This window comes from Prinia subflava, chromosome 5, assembly GCF_021018805.1.
Source record: "Prinia subflava isolate CZ2003 ecotype Zambia chromosome 5, Cam_Psub_1.2, whole genome shotgun sequence".
NCBI lineage: Eukaryota > Metazoa > Chordata > Aves > Passeriformes > Cisticolidae > Prinia > Prinia subflava.
This window is the reverse complement of record NC_086251.1, coordinates 6,618,810-6,624,809: the sequence shown is the minus strand read 5'-3', so window position 1 is coordinate 6,624,809 and position 6,000 is coordinate 6,618,810. Positions and strand designations below refer to the sequence as shown.

Sequence of the window (6,000 nt, the reverse complement as noted above, 5' to 3'; positions counted from 1 at the left end):
CCGAGGTGGCGGCGGGCTGAGGGACACGATGGTGACGCTCCGACAGGGCGGCTCGAGGGCAGAGGGCCCGTGTGCTGAGCCCAGGGCTGACGCTAAAGGCGGATGATGGGTGGTCGCACCACGGCACCGGCTCCCTGCGGCACCGCGGCGGTGTCCAGGGCCGGGCCGGGGCCTCGCCGCCCGCGGGAAGGAAGGAGACGAGGCCGGGGCAGGGCGGTCGCGCTGGGGCAGCGCCGCCATCACTTTCACACCTCGCCGCGTGACGTCACAGCCGCGGCTGACGTCACACGGCGATGACGAGGCGGTGACGCGGCTGTTCGGGAGAGCCCCAGCGGCGGGGCGGGGACCGGGCGGGACCGCGGGCGGTGCCGCCGGAACGAGAAGCGCGGGCAAGGCCGCGCCCTCCCCCCCACGGCCACAGCCACGGCCGCCCGAACCCTCACCGACCCCGCCGCCACCGCCACATCCGGGTCCCGACGGCGCCCCCCCAGCCCCGCCCCCTGGCGGGAGGCGGGCCAGGGCCCTCAGCCGCGCTCCCGATTGGCCGGCGCCGCGGGGCCGCCCGGGGATTTGCCGGCGCTCGGGGGGGCGGGCGTTGCCCGCTCGGCGGCCGCCCATTGGGCGAGGCGGGCGCGGAGCCGCTCTCCCGTTGGCGGGCGGGCGCGTCCGGTGCGGGGCCGGGGGAGGGTGCCATTGGCTGGAAAGTAGGTTAGTGGTGCGCCGTCGGGTGGCAAGCCAGGCGGAAAGTAGGTCAGGGACGGGGGCTGCCTGCGCCGGGCGTGCGGCGCTGCCGGGGGGCCGCGACCCCCGCCCGCCCTCCCTTCGGCCGGGCGCGGCGCGGCGAGGGGCGCGCGGAGCCGCGGTGAGCGCCAGGGCCGGCGGGCGGGGGGCGCTGAGGGGCGGGGGGGGCCGGGGGGGAGCGCGGCCCCGGCGGAGCCGCCGCCCGCGGGAGCCCCGGGAGGGGCCGAGGGGCGGCGGAGGGGGGCCCGGACCGGGAGATGGCGGCGATGGGACCCCCCGGCGGCGCTGCCGGGCTGTGTCTCCGGGAGCCGGGACCGCGGCGGGGCTCCCGTTACGGAGCGGCCCCGGGGCGGGCTGGCCCGGCGGTGTGGCAGCGCCGGGGGAACGGGGCCGGCAGGCGGGCCCGGGCCCGCGGGCAGAGCCGGGCCGGGGTCCCGCGGAGGGCAGGGGCGGTCCGGGGGTGGGGAGGTGTGCCGGGCTGTGTCCCCTCCCTGGTGCGAGCCCACCTCAGGGGCGCGGAGCTCGGGCGGCTCTCACAGAGGGTCGGTGTCCCTTCCCCGGCCGCGGGAGCGGCCCTGCCCGAGAGGGGCCCGGGGTCTCCGCCGGGCACTCCGGGGTCGGGGAGGCCCCGTGTGGCAGCCCAGGAGGATGGCGGTACTTGGGAATCCCCGGTTCGTGTGGCACGGGGGCCGGTCCCGGGCGGGTGCCAGCCCGCGGCCGGGGGCTCCCCTCACGGAGCCTCCCGGGCACCTGCCGGGGGTGTTTCCCTGGGAATCCCCCTCATCCCGAGCAGCCCTCCCGGTGCCCTGTCCGCCACCTGTGCGCGCCTTGCCTGTCGCAAGGGGAAGGGAGGTTTTCCTCCAGCAGTGAACGTAACACGCCGGGAACACCAAGGTGGCTTCCCGACACCAGGGTTTTGCGCTTGGGGAGGCAGGGGAATCGCTTTGCATTTTTAGTTGCTGAGGTTCCTGTTACTCCAGTGCCTCGATTATAACAGTTTTGGGAAGATTTTCGTACTTGAAAAACAACGGTGAAGGAACAAGTAGGTGTGTTTTCTTGCCTTGGGAGCACATATGCCTACGGGAATTCTAAAGTATTTCCTTAGTATGTGAGGTGGAAAGGGTCAGCTGCAGAGCGTGGTCTAATTTCTTTTCAAAATTCAGTCTTTAAGTAGAATTTTTTTTATTATTATTCTGTAACTTCAATATTCAAAATACTGCGTTTCTTTCTTTTTTTTTTTTTTTTTTTTAACATGCTCGTATTTAAAGTACCTGTCTTTCCTGTTTATCTTTTATCAAAGGGGCTTTTTAAACGTGAGGGACTGCTAAGACACAGGCTGCTGCTAAGTCTGTAAGGGAGAGTAGAGAGAGTGTTTGTTCCAATTAAGTATTAATTCTGTCTAACTGTCTCTGTAAAAGGCCTTGCAGAAGGCTGAGGTTAAACTCTGCCCTCTTCAGAATGTATGTTTTGTATCCTCCAGGAATATGCAAATGTAAATAGCTCTTTGAAGCATCAGGAACTACAGACCTCTCTCTGGTTACTCAAAACCACAGCTGCTTATTAAGGAGAAAGGCTTTGCTCCTCCTGACTTCTGTGGGTTTGTGCTTCTCATGACCATTCGTGGGGTTTTATCCCTGCTTGTAGAAGTTGAGTGTGTAAAATAATATACAGCCACATCATTTCAATGGGGTTTTATGCTGTCTTATCCCGTATCCTCCTCCACACTGTGCATTTCCATTGTCACTTTGGATGCCAGCTGTGGTGTGTGGGGCAAGCGCTGTAAAAGAAGCTCCCTGGGGGAGTGGGCAAGAGAGAAGCACCACAGAGAACGTGAAGAAAGCTGCTTGGCTTGGGTGGCTGGAGCTGGGATTCCACAAAGCCAGAGCTGGAATTAGGGCCTGCTGCCACATCCCTGTCACCACGTGCTCCCAAGAGACCTGCTGTGTTTGGGGACCCTTGGCTGGGGATGTGTTAGGAGGGTGATGTTTGTAGGGGGACTTTAAAGGAGATTTGTTTTTCTCTTCGAGTACCTGCTCTCAAGGATTCTTTTGGGCAACCAGGAATAAGAACAGAGAGCATTCTTTGGATTTGTTTGGTGGAGCTCAGAGTTATGCACAGTTCTTTGATGCTGTGCAAGACTGATGGCAAAGCTGAGCCCTGTGAGAACTGCAGGTGAGGAAGGCAGGTTTTCCGAGGGAATTACATCAAGGATGTTGGAAATACTAGGAGACATGCTGCTTATTTATTTACATGAGTACAGAGGTGCTGTTTTCATGTTCAAATATAATTTAAGCTGTTTTCAGCATGGGACCCATTGCCTGTGTTGTTATACTTTGACAGGAGCTACAGGAAAACCTGAAGGAATACATTATTGTAAAGTGAAACAAAGTAAATTTTTTGCATCCTGTAGTGACTTTCTGTTTCAGTCCTGTAACCTGCATGGTTTTCATTATTACCTTTATCATCAGTTTTGACCATAGTTCTGTTTCTAAAAAAAGGGCAGAAAAGCAGGAAAAGACAGCTGCCTGTATCCCCAAGTGTTCGGAAGTTCTCTGAAGTTAGTTGTCTTCAATAAAAGCTGTATAAAGGCATATCATATGCAAATGACTGCAAAGAGAAGCCCAAAATAAATATATATTTTTAATCTTGTGTAGCGTTTTGCTTCTCACTAAGTTTACAGAATGCAATATTTAAGCTTTCTCTATTTACTTTGATCCATTGAACATGTTTTGAAACTTTAATTTTTGGCTGTCATCATATTTTGAGAGCTTCAGCCTGAAATAATTGGTTTTGATAAATGCAGTAGCTGACTGGATGATGCTAAATAGAACTTAGTTACCAACTTTTGAAATTTGGTTATTAAAAGTTCTGCTTGATCAACCCACAGAAATTATGGTCTGTGTTTTGGAGGTGCTTGAAGATGCAAATGAGGCGGTTGATGGCATTTTCAAACCTGGTGAAAGAGCTCTCAGTGTGGGTCTTTCAGCGTCTCTGAGAGCTGCTGCAGATAGATTTTTGGGCAGTAGATTGGTGATGGATGAAGGAGAGCAAAGAACTGCTCTGCCTCTGGGGTGTGTGTACATATCTACATGGGTGGGGTGGTCTTGCACTGCAGTAAGAAATATGTTCCAGCTTTGGTCAGATACAATCCAGACTGATTCTCGGGTGTTACACAATTGAAACTCAAGACATTGAAGCAGAAAAATGATGCACTGAAAAAATCAGAAGGCTTTTCTCTCTAAAAGTTGGTGTATTGAGTTATTTAGAAAGCCTATTTAAGTTTTGACGATTTTTTTGTGCGTGAGGAAGAAATCTCAGTTGTGACTATCCAGTTGGTTTTATTTGTATTTAAGGACTCTGGACTTTGTTGGTTGACCTGTGATGTCTATCAAATTGAGCTGCACATTGAATGGAGTGGATATTGAGGTAACTCTCTGCCATTAACTGCATATTGCACCTGCCTTTTTTACCTCAGTTCGTTGGGAAAATGCAGTAAGGCTACTTATCTAAGGCCCAGACTTCATCTCCTTGGAAACCTGATCTTTCACCAGATGTTGAGAAATGTAATTTCTTTTTTAATCCGTTCTGCAGAAGAACGCAGATCAAAACAGCATCTTCAGGCTTTGTTAGTCTGGAATATTAAAAAACAATTGTCTGACATTTCAGTCTTTGCCCCAAAGAAGATTGGTAGTTGTGTTTGGTATTATTTCAAATTTATTTTAGCTGATGCTCAAGTCCTTGGTTTATAGTTTAATTCCATTCAAGAACCGGCTGATAATGGGTTCTTCATGTGTAAGGTACAGGATTGTTTGAGGACCCATGCCTGCAAGGATTCATCTTTCCTCTCTCTCTCTTCAGGTCACACTTTCTCCTTTGCAGCTGCAAAAAGGTATTTCTTAGGCAGCACGTGGAGAATTTGTAACCTTTTCAGTCTGCTGCCATTTGAGAAGCTGTTACTCAATGTCTGCTGTGTCAGATGCACTTCTGGGTCAGCTGCTGATGTCAGAGCAGCTTGTGGCCCCGTGCTGGAGCTGTGCTGCAGTTTACTGGGTTGGCTGTGCAGGAATGGTGCCAGTGGGCTGCTCAGGGAGCAGCAGATCTCCTTGGCAGCCCTTTGGAGGGGACAGCTAACAAGCCACGCTTCTTGGGGCCCGAGGTGTTGATGTTCTCTGCTGACTTCAAGGGGCCCATTCATGAGTGTGAGCAGCTGAGGCAGATGCTGTAGTTTTGGGGTGGTTTTGGCTGAGTTTTCCTTGCAGGTGTTGGTGGGTTCTGTTTTCCACAGGTACAAGGCACTTTACTGGCGCCTGGGAAGGGCAGCAGATACATTGCTAAATCCTTAGTTGTTCCCTGTGTGGCTGGGATGGAAATCCATCTTCCCATGGGCAGTTGCTGTAGCACTGGGAAGGAGGTTTGGTGATTCCTAGGCAGCATCTTTTGGCACCATGTCTCTGAAATCACTTTCCTAGGAAGGCATTTTATGGTAACTCTTAGGTCCTCGTTCAGTTGCAGCCTTTTGCCTTCATTCCTTTCTGTGTCTGCTGAAAAATAAGTGGATGGAATCCATGTATTTTAAAGATTGGATGTATTCTTGATACAGTACTACTCAGAAAACTCCAAAGTTTTTATTATCCACTTGGGATTGATTTAGGTTTTGAAGGGTGAATGAAGTAAGACTACCAGAGAGCTCAGAAATTATTATTATTATTGATCTCAAGTTCTTTTTATCATGGAAACTTCCTTAAAGTGCCCTTGCCTTTTATAATTTGCCTGGCCAAAATGGACAAAATCAAAAGACTGGTAGAAATTGCTAAATAATGCTGTACTGCAGAAAATTTATCTGGAGAAGTCAGAAGGAAAAGTTACTTCCTAGAAAAAAACAGGAGAAAATAAATTTTTATTTTACCTTTTCTCCTATTTTTTTTCAAGAATATTTTTTCTGTCTTTAAAGCTCCTATTTTATACTTTCCTTGGATTAGTTTGGTTTTCTTTTCCTTAACTTATTATGAATGGATTTCTTTGTTATCTGTGGAGTTTTCTTGGAGTGTTACGAAATTTAGGACTTCTGTCCCATTTTGAAGCAAAACAATCTATTAAAATATCAAAACTTTCATCCTTTCTGTTATGTGCATTGTAATCGTTGAGAGTGGCAGCAGGTTGGCTTTGGTTTGAGTTCTACTGATATTTTTATCTTTCACTCAAGGACCTCTGATAATTGTATTTTAAATGTCCTTGAGTTTGGGGCTTTCTGGTGCACTT

At 51.4% G+C, this 6,000-nt stretch overlaps 1 protein-coding gene across 5 annotated transcripts in view; it reads left to right on the top strand.

Annotated features, from left to right (window-relative positions):
- The first annotated feature begins 574 nt into the window (after window positions 1–574).
- BMAL1 (basic helix-loop-helix ARNT like 1) overlaps window positions 575–6,000 on the top strand; it is a 47,889-nt gene continuing 42,463 nt past the window's right edge. For 2 of the 5 annotated variants that reach the window (XM_063397897.1, XM_063397892.1), the window contains exon 1: window positions 681–746. The gene's annotated coding sequence lies outside the window, so the exon portion shown is untranslated. Of the gene's footprint in view, window positions 863–6,000 lie in introns of all 5 variants that reach the window. The other 3 variants (XM_063397894.1, XM_063397893.1, XM_063397895.1) reach the window with 3 other exon arrangements.